The following is a 12,558-nucleotide window of genomic DNA, read 5'->3' as shown; positions in this document are numbered from 1 at the left end:
CTTTAAGGCCAGTTCTAGGGACCACCCACCAGAAAGTATGAAGTTTTAAGAACTCATAAATTCTAGAATCACTCATATTCGGATATTTTTATGCTGAAAATGTGTAACCATTTTTTTCAAAAATATTTATTTATTTATACAAGAACTTGGGGTATAGGCCAGAGGCATGGGCAGGTGAAAGGAGAGCAGAACAGGCAGACGGACCGAAAACACTGCTGAGGGAAGCAGCGGGTGAGAAAAGAGAGGTCTGCCACGCCATATGGGTATCTCCCTGGCCAGTGGGGAATCGAACTCACACTGGTGAGGCTGCGGCCAGCTTCATAGTGCTGCGCTCAACATGCTGCGCCACTGGGGAGGCCCATGTAACCATTTTTTAAATGGTAATAAATGTTTCTTTACTGGTTTTAATACACTCAAATTGATCCAATTTGTTTTTCACAAGAAAAACTACTTTATCAGATGTCTTAGGTGTCCTTTCAAGACTTTCAAAGAAAATCCTTACTATTTTAGAATATTTGATATTATGGCAGTCTGCATAGGATTAAGAAATGTACAGATTTTTATAACATATTTAATTACCTGGAGTGACAAAGATTTTCCAGAGCAGATCTTATTTTTCTGACAAGGCTTAGCAATGCTGACCAGATTATTAAAAATTAGTAAAGACAGTCCAAGAATACTTTAGTTCTTCTTGCAAATCAGAAATTTAAGTTTGGTATCAATAAGCACACTAGAAATATTAAAGTTTAATTTAATTGCTATTATAGTGAGTTAGAGGACCACATAACATTTTTTTTAGGATGCCTTTAACTTTAAATATTTTCTTTTGCTTTTCTGTTTTATGGGACTTTATTTCAAAGATAATGAGTTTTAATTTGATAGTAAACCCTTTTTTAGCTTTTCAGCCTGAACCGCCATCTCTCAGTAAGTCGCCAAAATGACTAACACAAAGGGAAAGAGAACAGGGACCCACTATATGTTCTCTAGGCCTTTTAGAAAACATGGAGTTGTTCCTCTGGCCCCATACATGCGAATCTGTAAGAAAGATGATAATTGTAGACATCAAGGGGATGGGCACTGTTCAGAAAGGAATGCCCCACAGGTGTTACCATGGCAAAACCGGAAGAGTCTATAATGTTGCCCAGCATGCAGTTGGCATTGTTGTAAACAAGCAAGTAAAGGGCAAGATTCTTGCAAAGAGAATTAATGTTCGTACAGAGCACATTAAGCACTCTAAGAGCCGAGATAGCTTCCTGAAACGGGTGAAAGAAAATGATCAGAAGAAAAAGGAAGCCAAAGAGAAGGGTGCTTGCGCCACCTGGAGAAGCACACTTTGTGAGAACCTGTGGGAAGGAGCCTGAGCTGCTAGAACCTATTCCCTATGAATTCATGGCATGATAGGTGTGCAAAAAGAAATAAAAGAGATCTGGACTATAAAAATGTTTCTCCTAATTGAGCAGAGGTGTGGTGTCCCCTCTCTAAAAAAATATTTAAAGCAGACTTTTAATTATATCGTAATTCATTGGAAAAAAAATAAACCTTTTTTTAAAAACACACATTTTACTTTACCTCTGTTGAAATTTATAACACCCTAGTTTTTTTTTTCTAGATTGTAAAATATTGAAGCAATGATTGTACTATCATCCCTTTGCACTGAATGTCTTACACTTAAACACATGGTTTAAGTTTTGTCCTTTCAGTTACATGACATTAAAATTTCAGCTTCTTTAAAATAAGGAGCAAAATGTAAACCTGAAATTTTAGTAATTTTAAATAAAATAATTTTAGATATTTAACAAATTTTTATAACTCAATACAACTTTACGTAATGATAAGTGGATTTGTCTTTTGGAATATAATTTCATAAAGAGAAGTTTTGGTATTAACATCAAAAAGCAAATTTATCTTTGTCGACATAGAGCAGGTTAATCACTTTTTTTTTTTTGCTGAATACCATGAGCTTTTTTTTTTAAGTAATCACATTTAAACACAGAATCAAGTACTAATTCTCAACATCATAACTTTAAGGCAAATATGTTTTTAATTAAACTACTAAATTTTGAATTGTTTTTTTATTTGTGGAAGCATGGAGAACTTTTATTAATTTAACTTTAAGCAGTTTTTACTGACTTGAGGATTTTATTTAGGTCTAGGATACGGGACGGCCTCCAAGATGATGAGTGAGATCAGGAGTAGCAGAGCCCTGGGCCTGTGGTTAAGATGGACAGTCAGAGTATAAATAGAAAGTGGTGCAAGAGAGGACAACTTCCCGCCTCAAAAGACTCCAGGAGTTTCTACTCTACAGCACACAGCCTACCCTGAGACTTTGCTGCCTACAGTCACTGTAGTGTTGTTGTTTTTTTTTTAAATTTTATTCATGCATACAAGAATTGTGGTGTAGGCCAGAGGTGTGGGGGGTGAGAGGATTCACCCATGGCAGATTGGGGAGCAGAATAGGCAGATCTACTGAAACACACTGCTTAAGGGGAGCAGCAAGCGAGACAGGAGAAGTCTGCTGTGCCATGTGGGTCAGCTCCCTGACTGGGGATTGAACTCATGCTACAGTGGCTGATAGCTTGGTAGTGCTGAGACTTTAACCCTTTTGCCACCAGGGAGGTCCCTACCCCAGTGGTCTTTAAAAAAATTATATATATATATATATATATTACATCATTGTTCATTTTTGTACAATGTTTGCTTTCTTTTCTCAGGTGTGGTCCCAATAAAACTCCCACCAACAATTCACCTATGCACCATCACCATAGTCCCTTCTGCTCTTCACACCCTTGTTTTGATCCCTCGCCCTCCCCTCCCCTGCAGAATGTCTCTGACTTATAGTCGCCTGTTTGTTTGGTTTTTTTTTTTTCATTGTTATCATTTTTTCTCTGATCCCTTATTTGGTTACCCTTTATTCTTCCTATAAGTGAAACCATGCGATGTTTTTCTTTTTCCTTCTGATTTATTTCACTGAGCGTAATTCCTTCTAATTTCATCCATGTTGCTGTGAATGGCATGAGTTTATCTTTTTTGGTTGCTGAATAGTATTCCATTGTGTATATATAGCACATCTTCTTGATCCAGTCATCTATTTGGGCATTTGGGTTGTTTCCAAACCCAAGCCCCTATTATAAAAAGTGCTGCCATAAACATGGGGGTGAAGATATACTCACCAAATGAAGGAGAACCAACATATATAAGACAATTACTACCAGCTCTGAAAACAGACATTACAGAAAATGCATATATAGAGACTTCAACATCCCTCTCTCATCAATGGACATATCGAAGAGACAAAAAATGAGCAAGGACACTAGAGCCCTAAATAAAGACCTAGACCTTATGGGTTTAACAGATATCTATGGGATTCTGCACCCAAAAAAATATCCAAGCACACATTTTTCTCAAGTGTGCACAGATCATTCTTCAGAATCGATCACATACTGGCTACAAGACAAGCATCAACAGATACATTAAGATAAAAATCATTCCAACTATCTTCTCTGATCATAAAGGTATCAACCAGAAATAAACTATGAAAAGAGGGACCTCTCCGGTGGTGCAGCTGGTTGAGCACAGAGCTGTGAAGCTGCCTCAGCCTCTGCAGCGAGGGTCAATTGCCGGCAGGCCAGGGAGATTCCCACATCGTGAGGCAGACCTCTCCTGTCTCTCCTGCTGCTCCCCTCAGCAGTACTTTCAGTCTGTCTGCCTGTTCTGCTCCCCGCTCTGTCTCTGGTGAATCCTCTCACCTTCCTGCGACTTTGGCCTGTACCCCATCTCTTGTAAAAATAAAATAAATCTTTTTTTTTTTTTAAAAGAAAGAAACCATGAAAAGAAAGCAAGGAACCTGCCCACTTCATGGAGATTGAAACCCACACTACGGGAAGAAGACCATTGGATTAAAGAGGAGATCAAAGAAGAAATTAAAAAATGCTTTGAGTTGAACGACAATGAGGACAAAACTTTCCAGAGTATACGGGACACCCTAATGGATTTTAACTGGCCCACAGGGCCCTGGTAATCTTAGGATCCTGGTAATTTTCTTTAATAAGAAAACATTTGTTTTAAGGTTGCATTTAAAATAAATTATTGTTTTATGGCTTTAAATTGAGACAAAAGATTTACATTAGTTTCCCAAAGTCCTTGTGTTTCACTTGGTCTCATGAGAACAGAGGCAGCTTCCCCAGCAGCTGCTGTGAGTCTCTCACTTTAGTCTCCAGCATTTTCCCTCCTGACTCAGTTGTGGCGTAAGAATTTAAATTTACACTCTCAACTTCGGCCAGGATTTCTTTGTTCTCTAGTTTATGAGCTGGCCAGGCAGGAGTTCAGAAGAAGATCTGAGGACACAGTCCAGGGATGAACAGGCAGTGGAGGCCTCCTTACACACCTGGATGAGAATGACAGGAAAAGCACCCTCTTTTTGGTCAACTCTGACCTGTAGCCAAAAAGTACCCCCTTTTGGGTCTCAGAATTGTGGGGGGAGGGTGACCTTCACTGACAAGTTGGAGGGGAAAGATCCTCTGGATTAGTCACCCTTTTTCATGCCCAGAGGTCTCATCCTGTCCCGACTCCTTTCCACTGGTCTGAACACGCAGTTGGGCACCTGCCTGGAGGGCGGGTCTCAGGAGCTGGTGGACACGGAGGGGGAACCTTTCCCAGCTTCCAGGACAATATCTGTGGTGACTGAATAAAGGAGCAGGGAAACCAAGGAGGGGATCTAGGGGCCTGTCCAGGTGGGTCAGAAAATCTGTGAGGGCAGACTCGGCTGGCTAGGACCGGTATAGTTTCCAGGGTTATGTCCCAAGTGGTGTGTGGGAAAAGGTGGGTGGGACTCAGGACTTGGGACAGATTTAAGAGTCACAGATTATTGATGCAAAGCCATGACCGCGAGTCAGGGACATGGACAGAGACCATCCTGTCCAGCATGAAGAGCTGTGGGGTCCTGGACGGGGAGGCTCAGGAAAGCAGGGAGCATCTCCTCAAGGCTGAGAGAAAGAATCTTGAGACAAAGTAAACTCATTTGTTTTTCTAGAAAGTGCAGTAACAAACCACAGGAAATGACATGAAGCAACTGCTCACGCTCAGTCATTGTACAGGGGGTGTTTCGTTTCCATTTGAGGCCTAAAGACCCAGAGCCCCATTTACACCACATTGTCAGTGAGGATCATTTATGGATTTTAATATTGTCCTCTGCTTAGGCTCAAGGAGGCAAATTGCCTAAAAACGAGGTGGATACAATCTGAACACTTTTGATGCTCATTTCAGTGAAAGCCTAGGAAATAGTTTGACTGTCCCACACTTTACAAAGGTATGTCATTTGCATGCTGTTATATGAAATGCTTTTTATTTTTATGTCTTCAAATAACTAAAAAAAGTTGATGGTTGATTTGAAGTTTAAGGTTATAAGGTTTCTGGCTTGTTTGTTTTCTGTTAATAGCTTGTTATGTAATGTTAAAGTATTACACATATAAAGGAATTGCTGTGACTTGGGTGACTGCATACAGACTAATTATAAAATTAAATCATTATTTCCTGCTCTTTTTTAAAAAAATTTATTTATTTTTTTATAGAGGCATGTTTTATTTATTTATTTGTTTGTTTGTTTGTTTTTGTTTATACATGCACTGGGTACAGTCAGAAGCGCGGGAGGGTGAGAGAATTCACCAGAGCCAGAGAGGGGAGCAGAGCAGGCAGAAGGACCGAAGTACACTGCTGAGGGGAGCAGCGGGCGGCAGGAGAGGTCTGCGTGCATTGCGGGACCCTCCTCCGGTGGCTGGGGAGCAGCCGGGGATTGAACCGGCGCCGCAGAGGTCCCGGGCAGCTTCGCAACCCAGCACTCAACCGCTGCGCCACCGGGGAGGCCCTAAAAGATTTATTTTTATTTATTTATATATACAAGAAATTGGGTGTCGGCCAGAGTTATGTGTGGGGGGAGGGGGTGATGAGATTCACCAGAGACAGAGTGGGGAGCAGAACAGGTGCATCTAGTAATATACACAGCTGAGGGGAGAAGTGGGTGAGACAGGAAAGGTTTGCTGCTTCATGTGAGTCAGCTCCCTGGCTGGGGTCCAATTTGTGCCGCAGTGGCTGGTGATACCTTCACAGTGCTGACACTTTAACCCCTGGCCAGCAGGGAGGCCCTATTTCCTTGTCTTTCATCTAATTTCAAACATTCATTTTTCTAGAAGAAATGATGCTTCAGGTATTGCTTGTAAATACAAGTTTGTCTAATAAAACTGATAATAAAATAATATAAATGATAATAAAAATTACCATAGATACATATGGTAATATATGGCTGTAAAGATATGAAAACAGCTAAACTGCTCTTATGATTGACAAATAGTCTTGTGGATGAAAGGAAAAGGGAGAATTAGATAACTTATTTGTTGAAAGATCAAAATGAATAACATCATATATTGATATATCAATTTATATTGGGTGATAACATATATTTTGGAGTTTTACCTATAAACCCTAAAAAATGTATATATGGTTGAAAAATCAAAGTTATCCAAATAAATAGAATAAGAATAAATAACTATGAAGATGAATCTGGCCTGGGATCTGTTCCAAGGAGAGTGTGTTCTCAGGAATGTGCTGAGAATGGAGGGGTCAGGGAGGCTTCAGATTGGACTGTGGTAGTTACTCAAAAGATGGGGGGACCAATAAATTATATTGTTAAGTGTGACACATTATTAAATTATTCGAATGTTCATTGTTTCCAAGAGAAGAACGGAATAATATACATAATGTTCTTGACAAGGGTCAAAATTCCTCTAATAGTATACTTAAGGTTTGTGCCTTTCTCCAAATATTTATCTCAAAGAAAACTCTTAACCCAATTTGAGCTCTAGTTGTTAATTGGAATGCTCAAATGTTGAGAAATGAAAGGTGCTGACATGTGCAACTAACTTTGAAATGCATCAGAGGGCCTCCCCGGTGGTGCAGCGGTTGAGCGCTGGGTTGCGAAGCTGCCCGCAGCCTCCACAGCGCCGGTTCGATCCCCGGCTGCTCCCTGGCCACCGGAGGAGGGTCCCGCAATGCACGCAGACCTCTCGTGCCGCCCGCTGCTCCCCTCAGCAGTGTACTTCGGTCCTTCTGCCTGCTCTGCTCCCCGCTCTGGCTCTGGTGAATTCTCTCACCCTCCCGCGCTTCTGACTGTACCCAGTGCTTGTATAAATAAATAAATAATTAATAAATAAATAAAGCTTGCCTCTTCAAAATAAATAAATAAATAAATAGGAATTTGTCTTTAAAAAAAAAAAAAGAAATGCATCAGAGTAATAAGATGGATGAATAGAGAGACAGATCCATGGATAAAGATAAGTGATAAAGCAAATGTGGCAAATGCTAATGCTGGGGTCTAGGCGGTGTGCTCTGCACTGTTATTTCCGTTTTTCTTTGTGCTTGAAAATATTCATAAGAGATCACAGACTGAGCAGTGAATGTGTGTCTCATTATGACGTGTGGCAGGATGAAAAAGGATTACCTAGAGTCCATGTGCAGAACAATGAGAAGCCTAGAGGGGCCACACCATGAAGGAGCAGCCCAGCTCCAAGGGCAGACTCGTTTTAATTTAGAATCAAACAGAAAATAAAAAATATCAAAGAAGCAAGCAGACAAATGGGGAATGCACAAGTATGTAGGGGGACTAGTAACCAGCTGGCCCAGCCAAGGCTGGGAAATCAGGGAGTCAGTGGTTTGCTTTTCTAAGCACAACATCTATTGCTGTTTTCAGCACATGCTGAGACAGGACTCTCGGGACTTTTGCCCAGAGAGGTTCCTTATCTCAAACTCTCCCTGTTCATATTCTGAAAAGCACAAATTAGTCAAGGCAAAGAATAATCCAAGTTCCCACATGTCCTTTCCTTTTGTTTTATGAGAATCAGGAGAGGAGTCAGGAAGGGATTGATATGGTGATGGCTGTAGAAGGGTCAGCCTGGCCTCAGCTTGTCTGGGGTCTGCCCGAGCAAGGGACAGTGGGCCTTTAGCACTGAAAGAAAACATAATATACCCAGTCCAGTCAGACCCCATATTCTGATATTGAGACCTGAAATCCATTTGTTGGGTTTAGCCAGTGGGCTAGATGATTTAGATGGCTTACGGTGGCATTTTTTGCCTCTTGTTGGAGTTGAGCTATTTGTTGCTGAAGTTTGTTTCTGAGTATCTCATCCCAGATGATCGTGGACGGCACCGTGAAGGCGCCATTGGACGTCTTCCCAAGAGGAAGTGGTGGTAAAAGGAACAGGAGTAACGCACACTGACTGGTACTGGGCATCACCACTAAGCCTGGTGCGAGTCCTGAGGGCTTGTTGATGTTCTCCAAGCCAGGACGCTGCAGTCTTGAAGGCATCCAGTCACTGTAAGATTTCCTGATCACTGGTGGTTTGAGTCAGGAGTTCCAAAGTAACATTTTGAAAACATTGATTCATTTGCTGTGCAGTGTGAATGGAGTGAGGTGGGCCACTATAGCAGTAGCAGCAGCAGCAGCCATAACAGTGGCAGCAATAACAGCAGCTATGAGGACACCCGAAAGATCATGTTCTAAAGCACTGGTAATTTGTTCAAGAGCAGATTCTCAATCCACTCACGGGTAAGATTAACTGGCAGCCAGACTTCAGCTCTTTGTTTTAGAAGGAACAGATGAGTAATGTTAAGGCTAGTGATGTTATGGTGAGTGAAGAGAGGGGTTAACCATATGGCATCCGCATGAAAGGTGGTGTTAACACCTTTAACCCTTTGCTGGTAGAAGCAGAATAAGTAGTCACCATCATGTTAGGTGTTCTGGAGGTCATAATAAAAATATAGGGTCTAGAAGTACAGATCATGACCTGAGCTGTAGTGTCATTACTGGTCCATACAAGACATCTAGCCTTAATAAGCGCCTCAACATCACTGAGGGAGGGTGGGAAGGTTAAGGTGATGGTCCAAAATGCTTTTTTAAGGGAGACATTTGAGAGTGATATCTGATTCTTAATAAAGGACCAGCTAAACCCGGATTCTAGTGTCCAGAATAGCCATAATAATTAAATGGAAGGGCCCAGTCCCAGGTTGTGTTAGTTTCCTGGACCAATATATTTCAAGATCCCCAGTTTCTAGGGACTGGTTAGCAAACAAAGAATTTACTGTAAGATTAGCTGATGTACAGATGACCCAATTTAGGTCCAGGTCTTCTCCAAGAGGTAGCCAGGAGGAGAACAGATGGGACATTAGGTTTAGGCAAGTTTTCCCCCAATATTGATGTGCCTCCTACTCCTGCTGTTTGAATGAAAATTTGATGTTTCAATAGTTTTCTATGATTTTCACCATCTGTATCTAGATAAATGTGATTCATGTACCACTGAGGTGAAAAGGAATGCATAATGACCAGAGCTGTGGGGAGCAAGGGTGCAAATGGGCAGATCTACTGTGAGGAAAAACCAATCATGAACAAGGAAATGCCATCCACCCTGAAAACCTTCTTGCATATAGCACCATGATTTCTTAGTGGACCCACAGGAGGAAGCCAATTCCCTCCAGTAAAGTAATTAATTCATGCAGAATAGGTGCCTTTACCTCCCTCAAACCTTCAACATGGGAGTAAACTAAACACTTCAACATGGGAGTAAACTAAACACACCTACGTGTTCAACAGGTGATATTTTTACAGGGCAGGGAAAGAGGTACCTTAGACCCCCCCAAATGTGCCTGATCAAAATGTGCCTGCCATCCGCCATATCAACACAAAACATGTAAGACCTTAACGAAATGGAACTTTAATACAATTAGGGAACAATATAGAATATATTGTTATAATATATAATATATAAAGAATATAGTTTCTAAATCAAGCACCCACGGCTACCCATCCCCCTCATGGGTAAAAGTCCAGTCAACAGGATTGGCCCAGAGCAAGGTCTGAAAGCCTGACACAAGTCTAAAGCACTTTCTAGTGGGACCCACAGAAAAGGATCAGAAACAACCAGACAAGTCTGGGAAGAAAAGATCAAAATCAAAATCAAGATAAAAGCTGCCATTGTTAACCTCCCTGCAGGTCTCTCACCCACATCTGTTTCAACCAGTCCATGACCAAAAGGCAAGTGCAGTTTCTTGATATGTCTCTCTGCTCCATGTGCCTCCTCCAGATCTCCTTCTGGCTCCCCATCCTAATTCCTACTTTCTCCAGTCTCTTCTCTAGCCTTTCTTCTCCCTACTCAGTTCTACCCTCCTTCGGGTGGGGCAGGGAACCCGGAACTTCCCTTTTCCTGGGGACCACCCTGTTACAATATTACTTACAATAGAGGGAATGGAACATAATAGTTCTGAGAGCAAGAGCAGCCTGCTACTGAGTCCTAGGGAAAGTTAGGGATAATTAGGCAGCCTCAAGGGCAGTGCAGGAGAGTTAAGGAAGGCTCCAGAGATAAGGGCAACACATTCCAAGGGGATAATCTCACACCAGGGCAACATTCCTGAACAAGGATGATAAAGAAAAAGATAAGGGCTGGGACACAGACACTCAGTTCTGGGCACAGAGACATTCAGGCAGTGAATGAGACCACAGAGAAGTAACCAATCACAAAGAGACAGGTGGAGCTTTAGGGTAATCAGGGAACGAAGGTCTATATTCCCTGAGGACCAACTCCACTTGGGCTTCCTTGCCCCTCCCTGGCCTGGTTCTGTAACAGGGTGGTCGCCAGGAAAAGGGGAAGTTCTGGGTTCCCTGCCCCACCCAAAGGAGGGTGATGCTGAGCAGGGAGAAAAAGGAAGCTAGAGAAGAGACTGAGGAAGGAAGGAAGCAGTATGGAACCAGTAGGAGACCTGGAGGAGGCACATGGAGCAGAGAGACACATGAAGAACCTGCACTTGCCTTTTGGTCATGGACTGGTTGAAACAGATGTGGGCAAGAGACCTATGGAGAGGATAACAACAGCAGCTTTTAGCTTGATTTTGATTTTGCTCTTTTCTTCCCAGACTTGTGTGGTAGTTTCTGATCCTTTCCTGTGGATCCCCACTGGAAGATGCCTTTGACTTATGTCTGGCTTTTGGGCCTTGCTCTGGGCCAATTCCATTTGAGTGGACTTTTACCCACGAGGGGATGGGTAACTGTGAGTGCTTGATTTAGAAACTGTATTTTTTTTTCTTTTCTGTATTGTTTCCTAATGGTATTAAAGTTCCTTTCCATTAAAGATCTTCTATGTTTTGTCTTGATGTGGCAGATGGCAGAACCTATTTAGAGGAGGCAGGTTTGGGGTGCCCATCTCCCTGCCCTGTAACAGAAGGATAAAATGGTGACCACACCACACAAGGGGATTAGCCCATCTGCCAGTTGGAAAAATAAAAGTCTGGTTGTCATCGTTGTCGTATGAGGGACTGCGGTCTGTGAAGAGCTGGGCACATACATCATCTGGAGGCCATGCGGGAGCTGCACAGAAGGGCTGATCTCCCAGCAGCTGGGTCCATCATCCCCCACCCTCAGCAGTGGAGGAGATGCCGAGACCCAGTAGAAGATGGATGATCCAAGTGTGACATTGGGATCATTTCTCACTAAGCACTACACAGGATCCGACACAGAACCCCACTCTAGCTTCAGATCCCCATCAGGATTATTTAAATGGTTCCCCTTATCTTCCCTTACTCCCTTTCTCTCTCTCTCTCCTCCCCATTCATCCCTCTCTTCCAGTGTAGCTGATTTATTTCTCTGTTACCCAGGGGGTTTCAGACAGGCTGTAGACATTTCACAAACTTTCTGTCCTTTATTTGGCTGAAAAATTAATGGGCTCCTGTCAGCCTGGTAAAAGCCAATCTTAAAGTCTAGGGTGACACGTTGCTCAGTTGACAAGGCTTCCTGATCCCTCACATTCTGAGTGGGAATGTCAGGATTCTCCTGTCACTGATTCCTTGCTTTTCTCTATCATCCATGGACTCTGATGGTGCTCAGGATGACTGAACTATGGCTCCTAGACCCATGGACATCCAGGAGATCCAATGGTACAGACAAGGCATTCTGCTAGGCTGGCACCTGGCGAGAGTCACAGAGGTTGCACAACTGCAACATCACTCATGTTCAGAGAACAATAATAATGGGATTTATTTAACAAACAGGAAAAACAAAGAATCTCTGAGGCCATAAGGGCAGTTTGTCTCACCCCAAGCAGTGTCCAGTGTTTTGAACTCCTAAACAACATGCATCTAATATGGCATCCACCTGCCACTGAAGTTGTTCAAAACTATCCTGAAAAAAGGCATTGCTCCCAAATGGACATCTTCCTGCCACTGATGGCCTGGAGGCTGTGACATCCAGATAATAGGCCAGTATCCAACTCACTAAGGTAGCAGAAGTCACAACACGAGATGGTCAGTGGAGCTGCTGAGAGGGGCCAGCACAACACCAGACAATCAGCATTGAAACCACAGCTGCTGTAGCCAAATGGCCTGACAAACTACCCACATCGCACACAGCTCAGTGAGATGCCCAGTTCTGGGTCTTCACCTTCCCTTCTAGGCTCTACAGCAAAGCTGGGAACAGGTGAAGAATCTGTGATTGCTTCTCAGCCTTGGGCTTGTGCCAGAGACTTGGGA

At 42.7% G+C, this 12,558-nt stretch overlaps 2 pseudogenes across 2 annotated transcripts in view; one reads left to right on the top strand and one right to left on the bottom strand.

Moving 5' to 3' along the window:
- Positions 1–12,558, bottom strand: part of LOC311188332 (class I histocompatibility antigen, Gogo-OKO alpha chain-like) — a 700,214-nt pseudogene that overhangs the window by 283,412 nt on the left and 404,244 nt on the right. The window lies entirely within an intron of this gene.
- On the top strand, positions 938–1,551 carry LOC311186129 (large ribosomal subunit protein eL21-like; annotated as a pseudogene). The gene has a single exon. The product of its transcript is annotated as a large ribosomal subunit protein eL21-like (transcript).

Source organism: Talpa europaea (genome assembly GCF_964194135.1).
Source record: "Talpa europaea genome assembly, chromosome: 2".
Taxonomy (NCBI): domain Eukaryota; kingdom Metazoa; phylum Chordata; class Mammalia; order Eulipotyphla; family Talpidae; genus Talpa; species Talpa europaea.
This window is presented reverse-complemented; position numbering and strand designations above follow the sequence as displayed.